The sequence below is a fragment of the Sapajus apella genome, unplaced genomic scaffold (assembly GCF_009761245.1).
Source record: "Sapajus apella isolate SASKATOON/1434 unplaced genomic scaffold, GSC_monkey_1.0 scaffold36, whole genome shotgun sequence".
In the NCBI taxonomy this organism is placed as follows: domain Eukaryota; kingdom Metazoa; phylum Chordata; class Mammalia; order Primates; family Cebidae; genus Sapajus; species Sapajus apella.
Genome location: NW_022436976.1, coordinates 19,969,756 through 19,995,848, shown reverse-complemented (window position 1 = coordinate 19,995,848; position 26,093 = coordinate 19,969,756). Strand labels below are relative to the sequence as shown.

At 38.2% G+C, this 26,093-nt stretch overlaps 1 protein-coding gene and 1 long non-coding RNA gene across 3 annotated transcripts in view; one reads left to right on the top strand and one right to left on the bottom strand.

Annotated features, from left to right (window-relative positions):
• PDE4B (phosphodiesterase 4B) overlaps positions 1-26,093 on the top strand; it is a 560,636-nt gene that overhangs the window by 141,214 nt on the left and 393,329 nt on the right. The window lies entirely within an intron of this gene.
• On the bottom strand, positions 12,148-14,111 carry LOC116563888. Its single transcript, XR_004274618.1, has 3 exons — positions 13,897-14,111; positions 13,713-13,716; positions 12,148-12,638 (listed from the first exon to the last, which is right to left on the bottom strand). It is a non-coding gene; the product is annotated as an uncharacterized LOC116563888 (long non-coding RNA).

Here is a 26,093-nt window from a genome sequence, read left to right as displayed (position 1 = left end):
TGGATTCTTTTGGCTACAGAAACTGCATTTGTGATTTGTACATCAAGCATTGCAGGCAATAACTCAGCAATTCACAAAGTCTGCTCTAGGATCTCTGTCTTATATATATGAGGTAATGGACAATGAATATTTTAAATTATGCTTCAACCTCGCTTTACCACATCACTTATTCTGGTATCAGTTAAATTTATATTAGAATATGGGAGTGCAGGTTTTATATAAAAGGTGCCTAGGATAGATTCTGGCCTATATAGCTATAAAAATTGTTATAATATTTTAAAATATGGATGATGTTCTCACTGTAACACATTATAGTATATAATGTCCATTCTATCCTCTATTTAAACTCAACTCCGTAACAACCTTGTTAGGTGGGCATTATTCCTTAAGGTAAAAGAGCAAACAAAATATGGCTGCAACCAAAATTTAATAATTAGTGTAATGGTTTCATGATAAAAAATAAAGACTTCACTTTTGATATTTGATGGCTGACACCTTTCAGTTTCCAACCTATCTTCCCTTTTGTTCTTAGTCCCACATTCTGAGAGGATAGGAGAGCCTGGGCTCTCCTCCTTTGGTGCCCATGGGGAAGTTTGAACCACACAAATCCCTGTCCTCTAGGAATACTCATTATAGTCCCAGTCTCTTAACTATGATTAAAAACCCTAAACCACCAACACCACCCCCATCTTTACTTGTCTCACCTTAGGTAGAATCTGAGCCCTTCACCTTGGGGAACATGTAAGTAGTAAACTGTATTTTGTATCTGTAATTCATATGTTCTGTTCATCCTACCTGTCATAAATTTCAGAGGATGCTGGATGTTCATATAAATAGGTTTATTAGCTTTAGATAGACTATGCTTTATTCAAATGTGTGGTGACTTAAGATCAAAGAGAAGGAAGCATTGTGTTTGACAGAGGGCTAATAACTGAAAGATGAATAAAACATGGCCTGTGCCCTTTCCTCAGCAGTTACAGTCTGGTAGAAAAGGCAGACGTGTACATTAAAAAATTATAAATCAGTGTCATATGTAGCATGTACAAGGTATTGTGGGAATGCAGAAGAGAGAGTGGCTGGTTCTTCCTGGGTTTAGCAATACGTGTGTAAAGTCATAAGAGCATAAAAGAAGATTGCATGTTGAGGGAGCTATGTTTAGTTGTATATGGTTGGAGAGCCAGATTATTGTGGTGAGATGCAATTGGAAAGGGCCTTAAAGGCTCTCCTGGTACATTTGTTTTATCCTGAGGGCTTTAAGAAATGAAATAAAAGTAGAACACTTTTAAAGAGTTCACTTTGATGGCAGTATGGAAGATAGATGGGAGCTGAGACAAAAAGATACTTGAGAACAATACTACTTTTGTCCAAGTGAGCAATGACAGTGGCTAAATCAGGACAAAATCAGAACAAAAGCAGTGAGAATGGTTAGAGAAAGACACGTGTCAGGCACTGTTCCAGGTGCTGGGATACAAGATTGAAAAAGGACAGAGAAATTCTGTTTGTACAACATTTTTATTCTAATTAGGGTACAGAAGAGAACCACTAAGATCTATTCTCTTCTCTCCAGCAGTAAGAAAACTGCAGAGTTGCAGCTGAACACATGACTACTCAGAAAACAGACTGTATTTTTCAGCCTTTCTTGCAGCTTCCTCCAAGTTTAGCTATACTAGGTTCTGGCCAGAGGCATCCTCCTCCTTTCCCTTTCCCCTTTCTACTGTTTGGAATGGGTACACAGTGGTGAGATTTCTTGCACCATGTAGCTAAGATTACCAGAGACCTGATAGAGCAGCAAGACTGAGGGCCCTGATTATGTGACAGCTTTGTGGAGAACCGTTGTACCAGGCTGAACTTTAATGTGAAATAACTAAAATTGTGTCTTGTTGTTCTGCGTGTCTCTTTGTCACAGAAACTGAGCTTACCTCATAAGTAATACTGGGGAAGATATACAATCATAGTGGAGATTTATGTGAAGAGAATGCTCAGGTCTTGAACCCCACAAAGGCAGTCATCTAAGAGTATAAATAAGTTATACAAGTATAAACTGAGTTTGTTAAGCTTAATATATAATTATTAAAAATAAGTACCAGCTGTACTTTATATGCAAGGAAAAGCTTTGTAGACTGTTTGCTCATCAGCGACGGCTCCTCAGACAAGAAAGATCCACTTATGCAAGGCACTTATATGTAGGAATGCCAGCCACTGTGATGACAGAGAAGATAGAGCTGAATATCTCATCCTATGTCTTATTATTTGAGGAACTTACTAATCCTATGTTAAGAATTTGGTTAATTATTTGATAAAGGCATGAGTCTGTTAATTGAGATGCAAGCTGATTACAGGAGTAATTACAATAACTAAGAAGAAAACTAAGAGATAAATGCAATAAATGAAATAAACAAAATGATGTGGTAGAATAAATGTAAGCTGAGCAAAAGAATGCTGCTTTAGACAAGGTTGCTACGGAAGTCCTCCAAGAGAGGTAATATTTGATTGATACCCAAATAATAAATGGCAGTTACTGTATAAAAAGTAGGGGGCAAGGCAGGAACTTTATAGGCAGAGGGACTAGAAATACAAAAGCTCTGAGGTGAGAAAGAGCCTGGTATATTTTCATAGGAGAAAAAAGGCCAGGGTGACGGGAGAATGGAAAGCATGGGGCAGGGGGAGAAAGAAGGAAGTTGAAATTATAGAGGTGGGGAGCAGTTAGATCATCGAACTGCTTGTAGGCTATATTAAGGAATTTTGTTTTATTCCAAAAGCAAGGGGAAGCCATTGTACAGTTTTAAACAAAAACACGATATTATCTGACTTGTAAAAAATAATGTTTTGGTTATAGATGAATCGTAGAAGCAAAGTGGAAGCAGAGATTATTGCAGGAAGGTGAGTTGAAACAGGGTGATGCCAGAGGGAATGGAAAGAAGTAAAAGGATTTAATTGCTTTTTAGAAACATTGATAGGGCTTACTATGAAATACATGTAGAGCTCTAAGAAACGAAGTGATCAAGAATCAATCTCATGCTTTTTGCTTGAGTTGCTAGGGTGATAGTGGTACCATTTGTTAAAACTGAAAACACTCAGGGAAAGATATTTTTGGTACAAACCAAAAAATCAATTTTGGACAAGTATAGAAGTGCTGATGGCTATGGGCAATTAGGTGTATGAATCTGGGCTTCAGAGGAGAGAGTGAAATTTCATTAGTACTCAGAATAAATGTAGTATTAATACTTTAATAGCTCATTTTATTTTAAAAATACTTCAAATATATTAAAAGTACAGAAAATAATTTAATAGGCATAATCTCTTGATGTACCCACCATATAGATTTAACAAATGTTGATATTTTGCCTAATTCTTTTCCTCAGAACTTTAAAAAATATAATGTTGCAGATAAAGTTAAGGAGCATTCTTAAGGATGATGGGAAGACAGAGGCTTGAATGTGTCTTACTTCTTGTTCACTCCCAACTCTACCTCTTCTGCCAGCAGACAGGCCCTAGAGGATAGGAATGAAACCTCTGGTTCTGTCACAGTCTTGCCAAGGACAGCAGAGGAATTTCTGTTCTTTGGGAAGAAGAGAGCTTGGGCATCAACACTGAAGAGCCCCAAGGTTAGAATCAGAATGCCTGGATCCTGGGACAGCTTCGCTCTCAGAAACTCATAATCTCCCACAAATTCACATCTAAAGAAATATTCCAAAATTCTTATTTCCAGATTCCTAAAAACTGGGAAGTGACCAAGCAGGAAGCTGGACCTTTTCTATCTCTTGGGTTGGGAGAGCATGATGAGGCCAGAGCAGGAAGATCAGAAAAGTTTCCTCCTAATGCCTTGACATGGCACCAACAAGGTGTCCTTTACCAGAGCAAAAACCAGAAAGGAGAAAACCTATAAGGTATACCTCATGAAATAGAGTTACCGGAGGAGACAGACAATGACCCATGGCAAAAAAATTAAAAAAGTCCTTAGGAGATTCAAATACAAAACAGAAAAAAACTTTCTGGAACCAAAAGTAATTTTTAAAAATTTACAAAAATATGTACACATTGTGAAATAGATAAATCAAAACATATGCATTACCTCATATACTTATTTTTTTGTGGTAAGAACACTTAAAATCTATTCTGTTAGCAATTTGCAAAAATACAGTATGTTGATGTTAGCTATAGCCGTCGTGTACAATAGATCTCCTGAACTTATTCCTCCTAAGTGAAATTTTATATCCTTTGACTGACATTACCCCAATCCACAATCTCTCCATTTTCTCTGGCATCGCCCTTTTTCAAATCACCTTCCTGCAATAGTCTCTGCTTCCACTTTGTCCCTACAGTTCATTCTACCCATACCCAAAACATTATTATTTAAGGTCAGATTACATCACATTTTTGTCCAAAGCTGTATAATGGCTTCTTACTGCTGTTAAGATCAAACAAAATTCTTTACCATAGTCTATTAGCAATTAGATTGTCAAACTACTACTTGCCTCCACCAGCTCAGCTTCCTTCTTTCTCTTCCCTTGCTTTTCATTCTCCAGACACACTGGCCTCCTCAGTCCCTGCTAAGCATGATTCTACCCTCCACTTTTGAGTTCAACTTTTTTACGATCCACATATAAATGAGATCTTGTGGCATTTGTCTTTCTATGCCTTGCTTATTTCATGTAACATAATGTCCTCCATGTTCATTCACGTTGTTACAAATGACAGGAATTCCTTTTTTTTTTGAAAAAAGATAAAGGATATTTCTTTTCATATATATGCCACATTTTATTTCTCTGTTCATCCATTGATAGACATTTGGGTTGGTTCCATATCTTGGCTATTGTGATTAATGCTGCAATTAACAGGGTAGTGCAGATATTCAACATAGTTATTTCATTCCCTTTAGATGTATACTCAGTAGTGAGATTTCTGAGTCATATGGTAGGTCTATTTTTAAGATTTTGAGGAACCTCTCTACTGTTTTCCACAATGGCTGAACTAATTTACATTTTCATCAACACTATAAAAGGGTTTCCTTTTCTCCACATCCTCTTCAACACGTATCTTTCACTTACTTGATAATAGCTTTTCTAACAGGTGTGAGGTAATATCTCATAGTGGGATTAGTTTGCATTTCTCCAATGATTTGTGATGTTGAACTTTTTTTATATATCTGTTGGGCATTTGTGTTTCTTCTTTTGGGAAATGTCTATTCAGATCCTTTGTCCATGTTTAAAATTACTATTGAGTTGTTTGAGTTCCTTATATATTTTGGCTATTAAATCCTTATCTGATGTATGGTGTACACATATTTTCTCCCATTTTGTAGGTTGTCTCTTTACTCTGTTGATTGTTTGTTTGGCTGTACAGAAGCTTTTCAGTTCAATATAATCCCAATTGTTTGTTTTTGTTTTGTTGTCCATGCTTTCAGGTTTATATGTAAAAAAATTATTGCCCAGACCAATGTAATGGAGCTTCCCCCTATGTTTTCTTCTGGTAGTTTTTCATTTTCGGGTCTTACATTTAACTCTAATGTATTTTTAGTTGATTTTTGTTTGTGGTGTGAGATGAGGGTCTAATTCATTCTTTTGCATGTGAATATCCAGTTTTCCTAACACCATTTATTAAAAGACTATTCTCACTGTGTATTCTTAGCACCTTTGTCAAAAATTAATTGACCATCAATGTGTGGATTTATTTCTGTGCTCTCTCTTCTGTCCTGTTGGTCTATGTATCTGTTTTTGTGATAGCACTATTCTGTTTTGATTATTAAGGCTTTGTGGTATATTTTGAAATCAGGTAGTGTGGTGCCTTCAGCTTTGTTATTTTTGCTTACAATTGCTTTAGCTATTCAGAGTATTCTGTGGTTTCAAGCAAATTTTAGAATTCGTTATTCTATTTCTGTGAAAAATGCCATTGGAATTTTGATAGGAATTACATTGAATCTGTAGATCATTTTGGATAGCATAAACATTTTAGCAATATTAATTCTTCAGATTCATGAACATAGACTCTTTCCATATATCTGAGTCTTCTTCAGTTTCATTGTTTTACAGTTTTCAATGTACAGGTCTTTCACTTCCTTGGTTAAATTTATTTCTAAGTAATTTTTGTAGTTGTTTTAAATGGGATTATTTTCTCGATTTCTTTTTTAGATAATATGTTATTAGTATATAGAAATGCTACTAATTTTTATGTTGATTTTATATGCTGCAACTTTACTGAATTTTGTTTAATAGTTCTAATAATTTCTTATTCTTTGCTTTCTGTTGCAAGAAGATCCAACATTCAGCAGCAGCAGTTGCTAAATCAGTTTTGATTTATGGAGTCTTTAGGGTTTTTTATTTATAAGATCTTGTCATTTTCACACAGGAACAATTTAACTTCTTCTTTTCCAGTTTGGATATCTTTTATTTATTTCTCTTGCCTAATTGCTTTGGTTAGGATGTCCAGTACTATGTTGAATAGAAGTGGTAAGAGTGGGCATCATTGTCATTCATATCTTAGAGGGAAAACTTTTAACTTTTCACCTTTGACTATGATGTTAGCTATGGGTTTGTCATATATGATATTTACTGTGTGGGGTACATTACTTCTATACCTAATTTGTTGAGTTGTTTTTATTATGGAAGGTTTTTGAATTTTGTCAGTTGCTTTTTCTGTATCTGTTGAGATGATCATATGGTTTTTGATTTTTTTTTAGATTTGCACATGTTGAATCATCCTTGCATCTCTGGGATAAATCCAACTTGATTATGGTGAATGGTGCTTTTAATGCACTGTTGAATTCAGTTTGCTAGTATTTTGTGATGATTTTTTGCATCTGTGTTCATCAGGGATATTGGCCTGGAATTTTCTCTTCTTGTAGTGCCCTGTCTGGCTTTGATATCTGTCAAATGCTGGTCTGAAAATATTCATGTAACTCAAGAGCAAGATTAGATATAGAGAAGCTGACTTAGAAGTTTTGGGCTTATAGAATGATAGTTGAATGTTTTATAGACAGGGAGATGGAATCCCCAAGTGAGTTTCTAGGATGAGAAAAGAACAACATTTGAAAGGAAGGGATATGCAAAGGGCAAGTTAAGATGATGGAGATGACCAGCCCTGGCCATATAGGAACAAGGTCAGAGACAGGAAAAATGAAGTAATTAAGCATACAGGTAGGTCAAGTAAAATAAAGGCAGGAAATGTAGATTGAGTCTGGAGATTTGGAGAGCATTTATGACTTCCTATTTCCCCATAGGCTTTATGAATCTAGTGGTCTTACATGGGGAGCATTCCTACCAGGGAACACAATAAATGTACCACTAAACTTGAAGTTACAGCTGCTACCTGATCGCTTTGGGCTCCTTATACCAGTAGATGAATAAGCAAAGAAAGATGTTAACATATTCAGTGGGATAATGTATCCTAATCATTAAGGAAAGATAATGCTGCTGCTAAATCCTGGAAATAGGCAGCAACAGCTATTGCAAGGACAGTAAAGGTGAGCAATGACACTTCTACTTCTATGCCTTGGTTCCCTGCCCATGTGTTCTCCTATTTGGGCTATAGAACCACATAATGGCTATTAGTTTAAAGTGTATTCCTCATCCTAAAGTACAGTGTTCCATGCTATAGAGTGTCATCTTCCTGCCAGCCCCTCAGTGGCAAATTTGAGCCCATTACATATTTTTCTATTGCTGGCAGCTTCTGGATGGTGTGGTGGTCATAGGACCAGTGCACTCCATGGTTATTTCCTCTACATTACACATCCTTTGCTGTAAAGTGATCCCTTGGCCTGAGTAAATATCTTGTGGCATTCCAGTTGGGTTATCATATACTTTGAATCTTTGAATAGTGAACTGGCTGAGACACTGTGGGCAGGAAAGGCAAACCCAGACCAAGAATACATGTTAATTCTGGCTACGGTAAACACAACCTTTTCCTGGGTGAAAAGGTTCGTATGTAATCAACTTGCCACCAAATGGCAGGTTGGTCTCCTAGAGAGATTGTCTCGGCTTTGCTTTCTGTTGCAAGGAGGTCCAACATTCAGCAGCAGCAGTTACTAAATCGGCTTTGAAATGATGGAGCCTATGCTGTTAGGTCCATTCATAGCTTCTGTCTCAATCACTGTGGCTACACTGTATGTTAGACCATTTTCCAGGCATTAAGGTGGCCAAGTACAGAGAATTGCTGACATGTCTGGCCCAGTTATCTTTGCGATTCTATAGGATTCTTCTGCAGTAGATTCTGTCTGGTAGGCACAAATGCACAACAGAACAATCCCTGCACTTTGTGCCCACTGTCATAGGTTCATCCATATGTCTCTTACCCAGACCTTTTCATGCCTGGTCATCCAATCTTGTTTACCAAGGCCCCAACCAGTCAGCTGGGTAACTCATTAGTCCATATATCCCAATTTCAGGCCACTTCTCATATTTCCCTAACTATGATTTTTCAGTGCTACTCTGTAATACAACAGCAATTCATTTTCAGCTTACACCCACATACCAAGTTGATCCATCCATGTACCAGTCTTGGGATTTTTCTCCCTCATCACAGGTCACAGGAAACCCTTCATGAATTCACAGGTGTGAAATGGAGGAGAAGCATTGTAACAGTGACAGATGGCATGTGGGTTTGTGACATATGTTTGTATATCTTTCTTACATCCTCTTACACCTGCTCACATTTGAACCTGGGCATATCCTATCCGTGTTATGGTAGATTGCTGCTGGGTCACCTGATTTTATGATTTGTTGGATTTATCAGTATCCGTGGTATGCTAGTAATTGCTAGTAATTGTTTAATGATCACTTCTGAAAAATGCTTGTAGCATTTGCTGACTTCTATGGCATAAATATTTCCACTATGGCTGATTTCAAGTGCCAAAGTGATGTCATAATGTGGAGTTGGGAAGAGATGTGCTGGTATGAACTGTCTCTAGCACATCACTGTCTTCAGCTGGTGATAGGCATTTCTGGTCACATGGTCACTTGATGTCACTTGAGGTTCCATGGTTTGATACTCATTTTCTACTGGGGCCCAATGGTATGCCAGGAGTTGTTTATCAATAGTTTATAGTTCTGTACTGCAGATGTCATAGCCTTGCTCTGGAACCCTAGAAGTGTGAACTGTATAAAACACATTTTGGTACTACAGATAATTCCAGTACTATGGGTGATGTGGTACAAGCAACAGTCCTGGACCTTATGCAGATCCATTTGTTGTCTGGGGCTCCTCTCAAAAGTAACATCTCTTTGCCTTGTCTGGCAAATGGATCATAACAGTAGTCTCAAATGTGTTATATGTTGCACTTCAATGTCAAAGAGGTCTACTGAATATTGTGGATCTCTTTCAATGCTAGGAGACAAGATAGTAATTTACCCTTTACTTTATATCCCAGGATACTCAGATCACTGGAACCCTAAGATGTTTAATTATGTGGCAGCTTCTTGAATATTCCTCTAGAGCACACATTTCTTTCCAAAGTATCCAGAATACTTGCTACTTCTTGCACATCAGGTATGATTAAATGACATAGTCAATATAGTGGACCAGTATGATGTTCTGCAGAATGTCCAGATGATGCAAGGCTGTGCTGACAATAATATGACAAAGAGCAGGAGAATTAACACAGCCCTGGGGTGAGACTGTGAACATACACTATTACCTGTTTATGTGAATGAGAACTTCTTCCGATCCTTCTTTCTGATAAGAATGAAAAAGGAAACATTTACCAGTTCAGTGGTGACATACTTTTGATGTGCTTGGTGACTCTTGGCTAACAGGTGGTCTACACAGTTTTTGCAAGGTCAGGCTAGTGTATTAAATAGGGCCCCATTAGAGACCACCATTCATGTATGCTTTAAGGCTTGGAGGGTGGCACTAATTTTTGACATTTCCTTGAGATGCTGTTATGAATTGAATTATGTCCCCAAGAGATATATTGAAGTGCTATCCCATAGTATCTATGAATGTGACCTTGTTCAGAAATAAGGTCAATGCAGATGTTATTAGCTAAGATGAGTGAGTCATACTGGAATAGGGTGGACCCTTTCTCTGATATGACTGGTATCTTTATTAGAAGAGGGAAATTTAGACATAGATACAGACACAGAGGGAAGACAGACAGTTATGTAAATGTGGAGCCAGAGATTGGAGTTATGCTACCACAAGTGATGAATTGCCTGAGAGCTACTAGAAGATGGAAAAGATGAGGAAGAATCCTCCTTTTAAGGCTTTGGAGAAAGCGTAACCCTGCTGATACTTTGTTTTTAGATTTCTAGCCTCCAGAGCTGTAAAAAAGACTTCTGTTGTTTAAAGCCACTTAGTTGGTGTACTTTGTTATAGCAGTCATAGGAAACTCATACAGATGTAATATATATACTATATGTTATATATGACTACATATACATAAATATATATACTATATATATGTTTACATACACATAAATATATATAATCATATATATTTATAAATTCATTATCCTCATGGACATGTCTTACTGACATACCCAGGATCATTCTCTTGGCCTTTGCTATAACAACAGCTCTAACTTTACTATTCAAGGAACAAAGTGTTCTGCCAACTGCTAAGTATGACCATCCCGATTGTACATTTGGAAATTGGGCAAAGGCCCACCTGTACCCATTGTGAGACAGACATTGTTTGGACTCTGTTTACTAGCTGACTTCCATATACCTCTACTGTTAGCAGGAGGGTAATGTATTAGTTCTCTAGAGGGACAGAACTAATAGCATATATATATATGTATATATATCTTATGTATGTGTGTATGTATGTGTGTGTGTGTATATATATATATATATATATATACACACACACACACACATACATATAAAGAGGAGTTTATTAAGTATTAACTTACATGATCACAAGTTTCCTGAATAAGCTGTTTGCATGCTTGAGGAGCAAGGAGAGCCAGTCCGAGTCTCAAAACTGAAGAACTTGGAGTCTGATGTTCGAGGGCAGGAAGCATCCAGTATGGGAGAAAGATGTAGGATGGGAAGCTAGGCCAGTCTCACCTTTTCATGTTTTTTCTACCTGCTTTATATTCACTGGCAGCTGATTAGATGGTGCTCCTCAGTTAAGGGTGGGCCTGCCTTTCCCAGCCTGCTGACTCAAATGTTAAGTTCCTTTGGCAACACCCTCACAGACACACCCAGCGTCAATACTTTATCCTTCAATCCAATCAAGTTGACATTCAGTATTAACCATTACAGGCCATGGTGGTGGTTGGGATCTTTGACTATCAGCATCAATCTGTATTCAATTGTTTGGAACTATCTGAGTAATTTATGGATTGATCTATGGTATTGTAACATCTTTCTTTTTTTTCAGTTGATGTGTTCTGGGTCACAGAACTGGCTCAGGCCTAAAAGCTGAGCGTGGAAATATGGCTTTTCGCTGAGCATAGCTGACCTCAAACTTCTACTCCTCAGTCACCTATCTCTTTTGAATATTCATATTCAAATACCCTTATTGGCTGCTTATCTATCTTACCGCTAGGAACAAAATGTTTTATGAGCCCTTTCCATAAATTCTGTGGGTCATGCCTTGCTGACCCATTCTGAACTTACTATGGATTATAGTTATTCTGTCCACCGCTCTTCTATTGGGTACATGCTGCCACCTGGCCTCTGCTGTTCTCAGATCCTATCATCTGCATTGCCATTAGGGAACCCAGTGCTCTAACAATATCTCGCATCATTATTCCCAGGGGTCCTTCTGACCTCATTGCCTTGGAAAAGGACATGTCTTGTGGGCCGCCCTAAGAAATATGGTCAGTACAGGGTTCTCTGTCTCATGGAATGGACCCATTCCTTGCATGTTGCTTCTGTGAGCCTTTTAAGCTCTCCCTCTATCATTTGCTACAGCAATTTGGCATCTCTATATTGCTTACTATAGGCCTTTCCTTTTTTCAAGCTTTCAAAGTTAGTTATATCAGCCGATTACAGCAATCACTTGGGCTCTTGCTAGGGCATTAAATCCTGTGCCACTGGAAAGTGCCACCATATTGCAAAACTCTCCCTAACACAGCTTGATAGCCTATCTTCTCTTGATCTCACCCCCTGCAGAACCACTGCCAGTTCTTGATGGTAACGTGTCATCCAGGTCTCGATGTTTTTGGGCATGTAATTTCTTTTCTGCTTTACCTGGCTCAACACTCTTTGATCAGGTTGTGCTGAGATTTTACTCTAATTATGAACCAAGAAAGGAAGTAGAGCAAGTCCTGAGAAGGTCAAGAAATGTCTAAGATACCTGCCTCACTTGGTATCTTTGTATAACTTCAAGTGTGTGTGTGTGTGTGTGTAGCTTTATCTTCCAATAAGAGAAAATTGGTCACATTTTCAGGTGCATAGGATTCAGGGTAACCCAAAATTCAAGGTTCTTAACCATGTCTGTACAGATGTCCCCATCCAAGCATCAGGGTCCCACCCCTTTCAGGGCCCGGAGTTTGTGTGAGACCTGCCTAAGCTGAGATCCAGCTTTCTCTGATGCACTGCTAACAATTAAGATTTTCCACCCTGTTCTTCAACTGTGGCTGCCATCCAGGTGCAGAAGTGGAAGTTTTCTTTAAATGGTGCCTAGGAGTTCCTCTTACTCTCACTTTGCCAATTTATTTTGTTGATTAATAGAATTGAACCTGTCATTTTTTCTCTTCAATTACTGGTGCTAAGCAATGGCCAACCAATTCCACAGTTGTATAGCTGTTATTTCCTGATATCTCTAAAATACCCAGAGCATTGTCCCAGCAATTGCACCGCTTCCACCTGTATCCCATCACAGGTCACCATAGATGAGAGCCAGTAAAATGCACCAGCATTCCAAGACTATCAGCACTCCACTTATCACCAGCAATAGGGTTCTCATTGCCCCGCTGGAAAATGATCCAACACCAGGATCCTCATCTTTACAGTCTGTCTCCTAGGAGTGCTTATTGTATCGGTGGCCATAGATTGGATTCTGCAGAGCAAAATCTGAGCTAGGGATCCTTGTTTAAGTGATTTACTGGGGGTGTGCTCAGTAGGGGAGTGAGGGAACCAGAACAGGATGGGGAAAACACCAAGCAAGAATGTGTTCTCAGGAGGGACTAGCTTCAGTCTGATCCTGCAGGACACTCTAGAGCACAAATTACACAACAGAGCTAGTCCTACATAGAGAAAAAGAGACTGGCCTTGTGTATCCCTTCAGGAGGTCACTGACTTGAGTCAGCCCTAGAGGAGGAAGGGGAAGAGGTGTATCCACCCAGGCAAGGTGGCTTCCATCTGGGTCAGGGTGATTCTCTGGAATAGGGGTGAGCTGTTTATTGTTATCTCCAAAACTCACAGCAAATGGGAGATGATACAACTGAAGAGGGAGTGTGGGAAAACACCAGCCACATTCACCACAATATTACAGAGCAATTAGAAATTGTAATAATTAGTACAGTAAAAGTTTTATATACCCTAGCTAAGAAATACATTTCTTTAAACTCTGGAAATCTTTACTATCTTGGCTAAGAAGGTTGTGTTTATCTTTCCTCCTTTTAAGTGAAATTATACTTAATTGTACATCCTGGCATGGGATTCACAAGGCCAGCCTCTTTTTCTCTATGTAGGACTAGCTCTGTTGGATAATTCCAAATGCCCATTCACCATCTTTAACAAGGGACCATCATCCAAATAGAATCTCCCCTCCTGGTCTACTGTCTCCAAATCAAGAATGTTATTCCCCATTGTGTTAACTTTACTTTTCTTTCTTGCTGTATAATGGTTGGAGTGAGGGATTATGAGAACATCTCCTTTCAGATATGTTGTCATATTTGGAATCATGTGATCCAGGTGCAGAAGTGGAAGTTTTCTTTAAATGGTGCCTAGGAGTTCCTCTTACTCTCATTTTGCTAATTTTTACTTTGTTGATTAATAGACTTGAACCTGTCATTTTGAGAGATGCTTAACCTTTTTTCTTTCCATGTGCAAGTGAAAATGTCTCTATACTAGTACACATTATTTCTGAAAAGGGGACAGAAAGAAAGGGACAAGAGAAGGGATTATACAAAAGTAATATAGACGTGGTCAAGAATGAGATTTGAGTTTCCTGCTTTTTCAGCTTGAGTTTGGAAATTTACGCATTCTTTTTTTGTTTGTGTGTTTTTGATCCAGTAAAAAAAAAAAGTATAACCTCTGGTCAGGGCTTTAATACTTCTGAAGGGTCTGGAAATAAGTCATTGTCTCCTGAGTTGATTTAAGGCAGTTTATGATGAGTGCCATTCTGTTTTTTATTCCCTAAAACTCTGAGCATGCTGCTGAATGAATAACTTGGGCTCCACAAACACTTGAAAAATAGTGATGTCCAAAGTGTTTTGAAAACTGTCAAAATCTATGTAGAAATGAGGTATTATGGTTGCTTTAAAATGACCTCTCCAAAGGCTATATAAAGTTGTCTTTCACCTTTTATCCTGTTTTACCTGATATATAGATTCCAAGGTTTCTTCTCCCACTTGCTGCAGAATGCCCTTTTCATTTTTTTCTTTTTAGCCATAAAAATTCCAATGATAATTCTAGGGCTTGGTTTGAATCCCACTGTGAGGAAACAAATCCCAATACTCTAAGGTTTGGCAATGGAGGATGAGTATCTTTGAGGAAAACGGTGGCTGAAACTTGTGGGTTTCACTTATGTCCACTGAGATTCTCCTAAGGGATTTTCTTTTCTTAGGACAGTGTTTTCAAAGTGTGGTTCCCATGTCAGAGTATTAGCATTACTAGAGGACTTGTTAAAAATGAAAATGGAGAGTAAACTGGGGAGAGGATCCAAGATGGCCAAATAGGAGCAGCTCTGGAATGCAGTTCCCAGCAAGAACAATGCAGAGGGTGGGTGATCACTGCATTTCCAATTGAGTTTTTACTGCCCACAGACTAGGAGATTCCCAGGCCAAAAAGTGCCATGAGTTTCCAGCATGGCTGTTTCAGCTGGTGCTGTGGGTTTCCACACAAAAACTCACACAAATCTGGGTGGCCATTTCAACTGGTGCCTGGAATGCCTGGGAGACACAGCTGCCCATTCAACTGAAAAAGAGGGGGCTGAAACAGGGAGCCAGGTGATCTGGCTTCGTGGGTCCCACCCCCACAAAGACCAGCAATCTGAAACACTCTGGACTGAGAGTTTCACAACAAGCACAGCTGGACCCTGGATGTTTCAGCTCAGTGGGGGAAAGGGCATCTGCCATTACTGAAGCAGTCCACCACTACCAAGGAGTCTGCCATTACTAAGGCAGTTTGCCATTACTGAGGAAGTCTGCCATTACCAAGACAGTCTGCCATTACCAAGGTAATCTGCCATTACTGAGGCAGACTGCCATTACCAAGGCAGTTCTAACTGTACCTCTGTAAACAAAACCTCAAGGAAGTTTACACAGCAGTTGGGCAGAGCCCGTGGCAGCTCAGCAATGCCTCTGCTGGCAGACTGTGACTAGACTACCTCCTTGCTGGGCAGGGCATCTCTGAAAAAGGCAGGAGCATGTCGGGAACTTATAAATAAAGCTCCACCATCCCAGGACAGAGAACCTGGGAAAAGAGGTGGTTATGAGTTCCACTGCAGCAGACTTAAACGTACCTGCCCAGCAGCTCTGAATGGAACAATGGAGCTCCCAGCACAGTACTTGAGCTCCCATAAGGGACAGGCTATCTCCTTAAGCAGCTCCCCAATCCCTGTATAGCCAAAGAGACACCTCGTAAAGGAGAGATCAGGCTGACGTCTGGCAAGTACCCTTCTGGGATGAAGATAACAGAAGAAGAAACTGGCAGAAACCCTTTCTGTTCTGCAGCCCACACGGGTGATTCCCAGGCAAGCAGGGTCTGGAGTGGACCTCCAGCAGTCCTGCAGCAGAGGGGCTTGACTGTTAGAAGGAAAACTAAAAAACAGAAATAAATAGCTTCAACATCAACAAAAAGGACATCCATTCAGAGATCCCATCTGAAAGTCACCAACTACAAAGATCACAGGTAGATAAATCCATGAAGATGGGAAGAAACCAGCACAAAAAGGATGAAAACATCAAAAACCAGAAAGCCTTTCCTCCTCCCAGGGAACACAACTGCTCACCAGCAAGGGAACAAAGCTGGATAGAGAATAAGTCTGATGAATTGACAGAAACAGGCTTCAGAAGGTGGTGAATAACAAACTTCTCTGAGCTAAAAGAACATGTCCTAACCTAATGCAAAGAAACTTTGCACTCCACTGTCAATATTAGACAGATCAACAAGACAGAAAATTAACAAGGATATCCAGGACTTGAACTCAGATCTGGACCAAGTGGACCTAATAGACATCTACAGAACTCTCCATCCCAAATGCACAAAATATACATTCTTCTCAGCACCACATCACACCTACTCTAAAACTGACCACATAATTGGAAGTAAGTCACTTCTCAGCAAATGCAAAAGAACAAAAATCATAACAAACAGTCTCTCAGATCACAGTGCAATCAAATTAGAACTAAGGAATAAGAAACTAATCCAGAACCACACAACTTCATAGAAACTGAACAACTGGCTCCTGAGTGTCAACTGGATAAACAATGAAATGAAGGCAGATATAAAGATATTCTTCAAAACCAACGAGAATGAAGACACAATGTACCAGAATCTCTGGGACACATTTAAAGCAGTGTCTAGAGAGAAATTTTTAGCAATAAATGCCCACATGAGAAGTGAGGAAAGATATAAAATCAACACTCTGTCATCAAAATTGAAAGAGCTAGAGGAGCAAGACCAAAAATCTAAAAAGCCAGCAGAAGACAAGAAATAACTAAGAGAGCCGAACTGGAGGAGATAAAGGCATTAAAATACCTTCAAAGAATCAATAAATCCAGGAGCTAGTTTTATGAAAAGATCAACAAAATAGACAGACTGCTAGCCAGATTAATAGAAAAGAGAGAAGAATCAAATAGATGCAATAAAAAATGATAAAAGGGATATCACCACCAATTCCACAGAAATACAAACTACCATCAGAGATTACTACAAACAACTCTATGCCCATAAACCAGTAAACCTGGAAGAAATGGATAAATTCCTGGACACTTGCACCCTATCAAGGCTAAATCAGGAAGAAGTTGAAACCTGAGTAGACCAATAACAAGGGCTGAAGTTGAGGCAGCAATTAATAGCCTACAAACCAAAAAAAGTCCAGGTCCAGATGGGTTCACAGCTGAATTCTACCAGACATACAAAGAGGAGCTGGTACCACTCCTTCTGAAACTATTACAAACAACACAAAAAGAGGGAATCCTCTCAAATCATTTTATGAGGACAACGTCATCCTGATACCAAAACCCTGCAGAGACTCAACAAAAAAAGAAAACTTCAGGCCAATATTCATGATGAACATAGATGCAAAAATCTTCAATAAAATACTGGCAAACTGACTGCAACAGGACATCAAAAAGCTTATCCATCACAATCAAATAGGCTTCACCCTGGGGATACAAGGCTGGTTCAACATACGCAAGCCTATAAATGTAATCCACCACATAAATAGAACCAAACACAAAAACCACATGATTATCTTAATAGATGCGGAGAAGGCCTTTGACAAAATTCAACAGCCCTTTATGCTAAAAACTCTCAATAAACTAGGTATCAATGGAACATATCTCAAAATAATAAAAGTTATTTATGACAAACTTACAGCCAATATCATACTGAATGGGCAACTAGAAGCCTTCCCTCTGAAATCTGGCACTAGACAGGATGCCCTCTCTGATCACTCCTATTCAGTATAGTGTTGGAAGTTCTAGCCAGAGCAATCAAGCAAGAAAAAGAAGTAAAGGGTATTCAGTTAGGAAAAGAGGAAGCCAAATTGTCTCTATTTGCAGATGACACAATTGTATATTTAGAAGACCATATTGTCTCAGCCCAAAATCTCCTTAAACTGATAAGCAAATTCAGCAACGTCTCAGGATACAAAATCAATGTGCAGAAATCACAAGCATTCCTATATACCAAGAACAGATTAACAGAAAGCCAAATCAAGAGCGAACTCCCATTCACAATTGCTACAAAGAAAATAAAATATCTAGGAATACAACTAACAAAGGATGTAAAGGACCTCTTCAACGAGAACTACAAACCACTGCTCAAGAAAATAAGAGAGGACACAAACAGATAGAAAAACATTCCATGTTCATGGTTAAGAAGAATCAATATCATGAAAATGGCCATACTGCCCAAAGTAAGTTATAGATTTAACATTATCCCCATCAAGCTACTGGCGACCCTCTTCACAGAACTGGAAAAAACCACCTTAACCTTCATATGGAATCACAAGAGAGCCCGCATAGCCAAGACAATCCTAAGCAAAAAAACCAAGCTGGAGTCATCACACTATCTGACTCCAAACTATACTACAAGGCTACATTAATCAAAACAGCATGGTACTGGTACCAAAACAGACATATAGACCAATGGAACAGAAGAGAGGACTCAGAGGCAATGCCACACATCTACAACCATCTGATCTTTGACAAACCTGACGAAAACAAGCAATGGGGAAGGGTTTCCCTGTTTAATAAATGGTGTTGGGAAAGCATGTGCAGAAAGCAGAAACTAGACCCCTCCTCAAACCTTACACTAAAATTAACTCCAGATGGATTAAAGACTTAAGTGTGCATAAGACCTAACACCATAAAACATAAGACCTAACACCATAAAACATGAGACCTAACACCATAAAAACCCTGGAAGTAAACCTAGGCAAAACCACTCAGGACATAGGCATAGGCAAGGACTTCATGACTAAAACACCAAAAACATTAGCAGCAAAAGCCAAAATAGACAAATGGGTTCTAATTAAACTCCAGAGCTTCTGTACAGCAAAAGAAACAATCATTAGAGTGAACAGGCAACCAACAGAATGGGAAAAAAATTTTGCAATCGACGCCTCTGACAAAGCGCTAATTCCAGAATCTACAAAGAACTAAAACAGATTTACAAGAAAGAAACAAACCCATTCAAAAGTCGGTGAAGGATATGAACAGTCACTTTTCAAAAGAAGACATATATGAGGCCAGCAACATATGAAAAAATGCTCATCATCACTGGTCATTAGAGAAATGCAAATCAAATCCACATTGAGATACCATCTCACACCAGTTGGAATGGCGATCATTAAAAAACCTGGAGATAACAGATGCTGGAGAGGATGTGGAGAAATAGGAACACTTTTACACTGCTGGTGGGAGTGTAAATTAGTTCAACCATTGTGGAAGACAGTGTGGTGATTCCTCAAGGACCTAGAAATAGAAATTCCATTTGACCTAGCAATCTCATTACTGGGTATATACCCAAAGAATTATAAATTAAAAATAAATTGTTCTGTTATAAAGACACATGCACATGTACGCTCATTGTAGCATTGTTTCAATAGCAAAGACCTGGAACCAACCCAAATGCCCATCGATGATAGACTGGACAACAAAAATGTGGCACATATACATCATGGAACACTATGCAGCCATAAAAAATGGTGAGTTTGTGTTCTTTTTAGGGACATGGATGAATCTGGACTCATTCTCAGCAAACTGACAGAAGAACAGAAAATCAAATACCACATATTCTCACTCATAGGCAGGTGTTGAACAATGAGAACACATGGACACAGGGAGGAGAGCATCACACATTGGGGTCTGTTGGGGGGTACTAGGGGAGGGACAGTGGGGTGTGGGAAGGTTGGGGAGGGATAACATAGGGAGAAATGCCATATATAATTGATGGGGGGATGGAGGCAGCAAACCACATTGCCATGTGTGTACCTATGCAACAATCCTGCATGATCTGCACATGTACCCCAGAACCTAAAGAACAATTAAAAAAGAAAATCCAAAGATTAAAAAAAAATGAAAAGATTGGCTCTACCCTAGACCTATTATATTTTGAACCCTGATTGTAGGACCCTGCAGTTCATGTTTCAGTAACTCTTCCAGGTGTTTCTGAGGCCCACTAAAGTTTGAGAACCATTGTCTTAGGGAATCACTTACTGATGACTTTTCATACCACCCTGTGAGCTTCAGGGACTGCTCCTCAACTTAGCACTTTACACCGAATTAACCCTTAATTATTTTGGCACAGTTAAAACATTTAAACTAGCTTTCCTACCTAATACCTTCTCCATCATAAAAGGAAAGTGAATTTCTAAGATTAATGTATAATTAGGCCAGGTGCAGTGGCTCACGCCTATAATCCCAACACTTTGGGAGGCCAAGGTGGGTGGATCACCTGAGGTCAGGAGTTCGAGATCAGCCTGGCCAACATGGTGAAACCCTGTCTCTACTAAAAACATACAAAATTAGCCAGGATTGGTGGTGTGTGCCTGTAATCCCAGCTACTTTGAGGCTGAGACCGGAGAATTGCTTGAACCCAGAGGTGGAGGTTGCAGTGAGCCAAGATCATGCCATTGCACTCCAGCCTGGGTGACAAGAGCAAACTCTGTCTCAAAATATATAAGTAAATAAAAAAGATTAACATATAATTAGACACAATGATTCATAAGATCCGAAAGTGCATTATAATGGTTAAAAGCACCAGTTTTACAGTCAGGAAAACTATGCTTTGACTTCTGCTTGTCACTTAATCATGTTGATATTAAAGCTCTGCACCTGTTAAATGGTGATAATAGCAATACCTATCTTTTAAAACTATTGTGGAAATTAAGTGATATGGTGAAAGGAAAGCAATTAGCAAAACATCTGACTTGTAGGTAGTGTTCACTAAACGATAAAAAAATCATAATTTAGCTATGTCATCCTCATTTCATAGCCCCCTATTGGCAGTGGGTCTCTGCCACTAGCCACCTCCACTCAGGCCACCTCCACTGGGCATGGAACATTCACCCTTGGAATTTAGGGGCACCCCTAAGCATGTCTTGGGCCCTTGGGGTCTAGGCCAGGAGAGCAGTAGGAATTCTCTCTTCCATATCTAACTCACACTGTCCAAATTCTAGTTTACTGTCTTAAGACCCTTCTCTCACCTAGGGTATTGTTTTTGGGAAACATCGGGCCCATTCCCAACATTTACAGGGCCTGAAGCAGGAGTACAAATGAAGGCCAACACATCATATGTGTATTTATAATTTACAGAACAAGCTGAAAATGCTTTATACTCTGTGTAGGCAGAATAACCACCCCCACAATCCCAGGAAGCTGTGACTATATTACATTATGAGATAAAGGGACTTTGTGGATATGATGAAGTTAATAGCTTGAGATGGGGTGGTGATTCTAGCTAATCTAGTCCAATGAAATCACAAGATCTTTATAAGAAAGAGGCAGGAGAGTCAGAGGAGGTGTAACAAAGGAAGCAAAAACTGGAGTTATGTGAATCCATGAGTGGGGCAGTGAGTAGCCTCTGAATCTGGAAAAAAGCAAGAAAAGGAATTCTTCCCTTGATCCCCAGCAGGAGTGCCATCTTGCTGGCCCATTTTAGACTTCTGACCTTCAGAACTGCGCCATAATACATTTGTGTTGTTTTAAGTCACAAAGGTACAGCAATGTGTTACTCCAGTGGTAAGAAACTAATAGCCCTCCTACCTTCATAACCACACAGTTTTTTAAAAAATGTGTATATATGTTTTTATAAGACTGAAAGTTGGCAAAATATCAATGGTGATTCAATTTGATGATTATTTTGCGTAGCAAATGGTCTTTGAATGATTCAGTAATATTTGGGTGAATAATAAAGATACAATTTACTAACTTTTTTTTTTTCTTTTTTAGTTGGAGTCTCGCTCTGCCACCCAGGCTGGAGTGCAGTGACACAATCTCAGCTCACTGCAACCTCCATTTCCCAGGCTCAAGCGATCCTCCTGCCTCAGCTTCCCAGGTAGCTGGGATTACAGACACGTGTAACCACACTCAGCTTATTTTTGTATTTTTAGTAGAGACAGGGTTTCACCATGTTGGCCAGGCTGGTCTCAAACTCCTGACCTCAAATGATCCACCTGCCTTGGCCTCCCGATAAAGCTAGGATTACAGCCATGAGCCACTGTGCTCTGCCTTACTAATTATTTTTATTCCTTAAAACTTATCTTTTTTACCTTTATTTCAGGACCATCATGAATTATATGGTTCAGATAACTTGTTTCTTCTAGACAGTATTGCCAAACTAGACCACCTTTCTGTTGTTCCTAGCTAATATTTTTAAATTAATTTCAGTTTGAAGAAACTTGGTTCTACTGAGGCAGTAGTAACTGAATTGTCATTAAAACTCTCAAAGAATACTGGATTAACAAATAGATTATTAACTTAAAAATCACATTCATACATTGTCTATGATGCATATCATGATTTCAAAAAAAATTACCAAGTATTTAACTTAAGCAAGTGATTACTGTTACATATATTTTGCTTTTCAACACCTACAAAGCAGTATCTAGATGCCTAGTGTTTTACTTGTTTCTTTTTTTCCCAATTTCTTTAATGCTGAAATATTAGAGGAAAATTTACAAATAGAAGTATGATGCTTAATTTGATCCATTCTCTCACTACCTTTGATACTATCATTAAATAAGAATGACCAGCATGCAGTTTCTCATTTATTTGTGCATGAACCTTCTCCTTTGTGCTCATGTAAATATTTTCTAGTTCTTTTTTTCTACTTTTAAAATATTTTATTGCTGTATCTCATATGCAGTTTATTTCAATTTAGAGAAAAGTAGTTCAAAATATTTGGAAGTACTTTTTGTTCTTTTTAAAATAAAGTAGCCAAACCTAGATTGTTCATGTTTTTATAAACTTTTGCCCTTTAATAAGTAGCAAGCAACAATTCATACTGCATCAATTTGTGAGTCCCTTGAGAATCACAAACCACAACACAGAGATATAAGACAACAGACACTTAGCACTAGTGGAAAATGGTGTATGATTATACAAGAATCTTCTGCATTTGTTCGTCAGAGAGGGCAAAATTGAGTAATTACTTTGTCTTTCCTTTTACTGAAATCCTTTCTCTGTACACTGAAGTCATGTCCATCCATCTCAGATACTAGTTTCAGCACAATCCCATAAACCTTCAGGCACTGACAAATAAAGACCTTTTGTTCTGAGGACTGAGACGATAGATGTAGAAAAGTGTTTCTCTAGGGTGTGGACAGTTTATAGTACATCCACTAAAGTCAAGCGTGGTTCTGAGGCAACCCTTTTATGGGATTTTGGATTCTCTACCCATAGAAATGTGTCTTTCTCTTCTTACTGAGAAAACAACAACAAAAGCATAGAGATAGTAATAGAACTCACTACAACAGCATAATGTACCAAGCGGCACATGTGTGCACATGGACACACACACAGTTCTTCAGTGAAGAACTGAAGCAAGTTGCCCAAATTTGCATGAGTAACAGATTTGGGATTCGAAGTCATGTCTACTTCACATTGAGTTCATTCCGGGATGTCATCTTGCTTCCTCAAGAGCAGTTACCCTTATTTCTCTGGTTTATCTATCATCTTACCTGTATCTGTCACTCAGAACTGACTCACATTTCACTTCTTGGGGAAAGTCTCCCAATTCCCTCTTGAACTTTCTACAGTAACATGCTATTCAGTCATTTATTGGGTTAAATACTGTTCTCAAACTGGCCTCTGATTCTTTGAGGACAAGGATTGTGTTTTGCTGGCTTCTGTATTTCTGAGGCCTAACAGAGTGCCTGGAATATATTAGGAGCTGAATATGGGATAATTAGAAAGCTCTTAATTTTAAAAAAGAAATCTACTACCACTATAATTCAGCATATAGAGCAGTAAGTAAGGGCGTGAAATTCAGAAGTCACATGAATTCATCTTTAGGTCCTAGATTGATAGCTGCTGGGATATTTTAAGAGAATTCTGAAGATTCCACAGTTTTCTTCAAATATGGGCCATTCTATACTGTCAGCAAATTCTTTCTGATATTTAACCTGAAGCAGTAACCTATAAATGATATGCTGAGACTCTGAGAGAGTTGCTATAATAGCCCAAGTTTCATCCTTACTACTGGGATATATTCAAGGTTTGGGAAAGTCTTAATTCAGCACATTTTAAAGAGCAGTATTTTTAGTTCCTTGGGCTAATGGTCCTGTTTTAATTCAGGAAACAAAAGGTTTTGGTTTAGCTAACAGTTTGATTTCACTCTCTGAAGCCTTTCCACCAATCATTTTCTTTTTCAAGCAAAATCAGTCTTTCCTCCATGTTCTCAAATCCATTTTATTTAAAACACACACTACCTGTCTGCAGGCACACATACATACACACACGTAGTATTAAAGTACTACTATTATATGCTGCTTTAAATGCAGATAGAGAAAGAAGTATAGACATAGATGGTAGTTTCTTGAGTTTCCAAGAATTTCCTTATTGTGTGCTTCTCCAGTGACTTTGCGATAACAGCAAACTTCCAGTAAACGTTTGTGAAATACGTGAATAATAAATGAGAGAAATGAGGTGGAGCTTGAAATAATCCTGCCACCTTGGTTTCTATCATTGTAACTGTTATGTATACCTGTCTCCTTCATTAGAAAGTCTTGCACATATGTACCCGAAGAGATAGTCATTGGTGATTGCTGTCTTAGAGGGTATCCACAGCTTGAACTTTACCAGGAAACAGCAAATTATTTTTGAAAGTGATTGAAAATTTGTACTCCTACCAGCCATGTATAAAGATTCCTATTTATCTATGTACTCTATGACCTTTGATATTGTCAGACTTAATTTTTGCCAATCTAGTAGATATGTAACGGTATCTCATTGTGACTTTAATTTGTGTTTATATAATGACTGATGACTTTGAACAAATCTCAGATATTTATTTGCCATTTATTTTTTCTTTTCTGTGACATCTCTGTTAAGCTTTTTTGTCCACTTTTGTTTTTCTTCTTTATTAGTGATTTGTAGGCATTTTTACATTTCTGTAAATACTAATATTTTGTCTCAGGCTGGCTTGTCTTTTTATTCTCTTTCTGGTGCTGAATTTTGATGTAGTTGAATTTCATCCACCTTTTATTTTTATATGGCCAGTGCTTTGTGCTTAAAAAATCCTTTTCTACCCCAACTTCATAAAGATATTTTCCTGTATTTTTCTCTAAAAATTTTAAGGTTTGCACACCATTTAGGGACTGATCTTTCTCTAAATAATTTGCAATGCCATCTCTGTTACACAACAAGATACCATTTATGCAGAGGTCTGATTCTGGGCTCTTTATTCTGATTTGTTTGGCCTGTGTGTCTGTCCCTGATTACTAATTTATGTCAGTAAGGCATTTTCTCCTACTCTGTTATTCTTCAGAAATGGTGAGTTCTTCCTGGTCCTGTGCTCGTTCATGTAAACTTAAAAATCACTGGTTAAATGTTATGGAAACCCGTTATAACTTTCATTGTAATTATATTGAATTTAAAAAGCCATTTCTGGACATTGGCATTTTGTTTTTTGGTATTGTGTCTTCCTATCTATTAATATGCTATATTTCTTGATTTACTTAGGTCTGTCAAAGTCTTTAGAAAATATTTATAATAATTATTGTTAGGTCTTGCACCTCTTTGTTACATTACTTCACTTTTGCTACTATAGTAAGTAGTATACTTTTAAAACATATATTTTCAGTTTGTGACTGATCATGGAAATAAAATTAGATTTTATATTTTGATCTTACAGCCAGCTGTTTATTATTATGTATAACAACTTGTAAAGAATCTTTTGTGTTTTACATAAAATTCCTAATACTTGTGTTTCTTTCCTTCTAATCTTTACTCCTTTAATTTTTTCCGTGTAATTGTATTGGGTGTTTAGTACAGTGCTGAAAAGAAGTGCTATTATAGACATGCTTGTCTTGTTTTATATTATACGGGGATTGCCATCAGATTATGCCTGTTGAAGGCTTTTTATAGATGCATTTGATCAGGTTATGGATGTTTTCTTCCATTCTTGTTAAGATTTTTAAAAATATGCATGTGATATGGATTTTTTAAATTATATTTTTTCCCTGTACTTATTGAGATACTCTTGTGTTTTTTCTTTTTAAATTTATTGATATGGTGATAAATATATTTTCTAATGTTAAACTGCCTTTTCGTTCCTAGAATAAGTTCATCTAAGTCAAGATATATTAT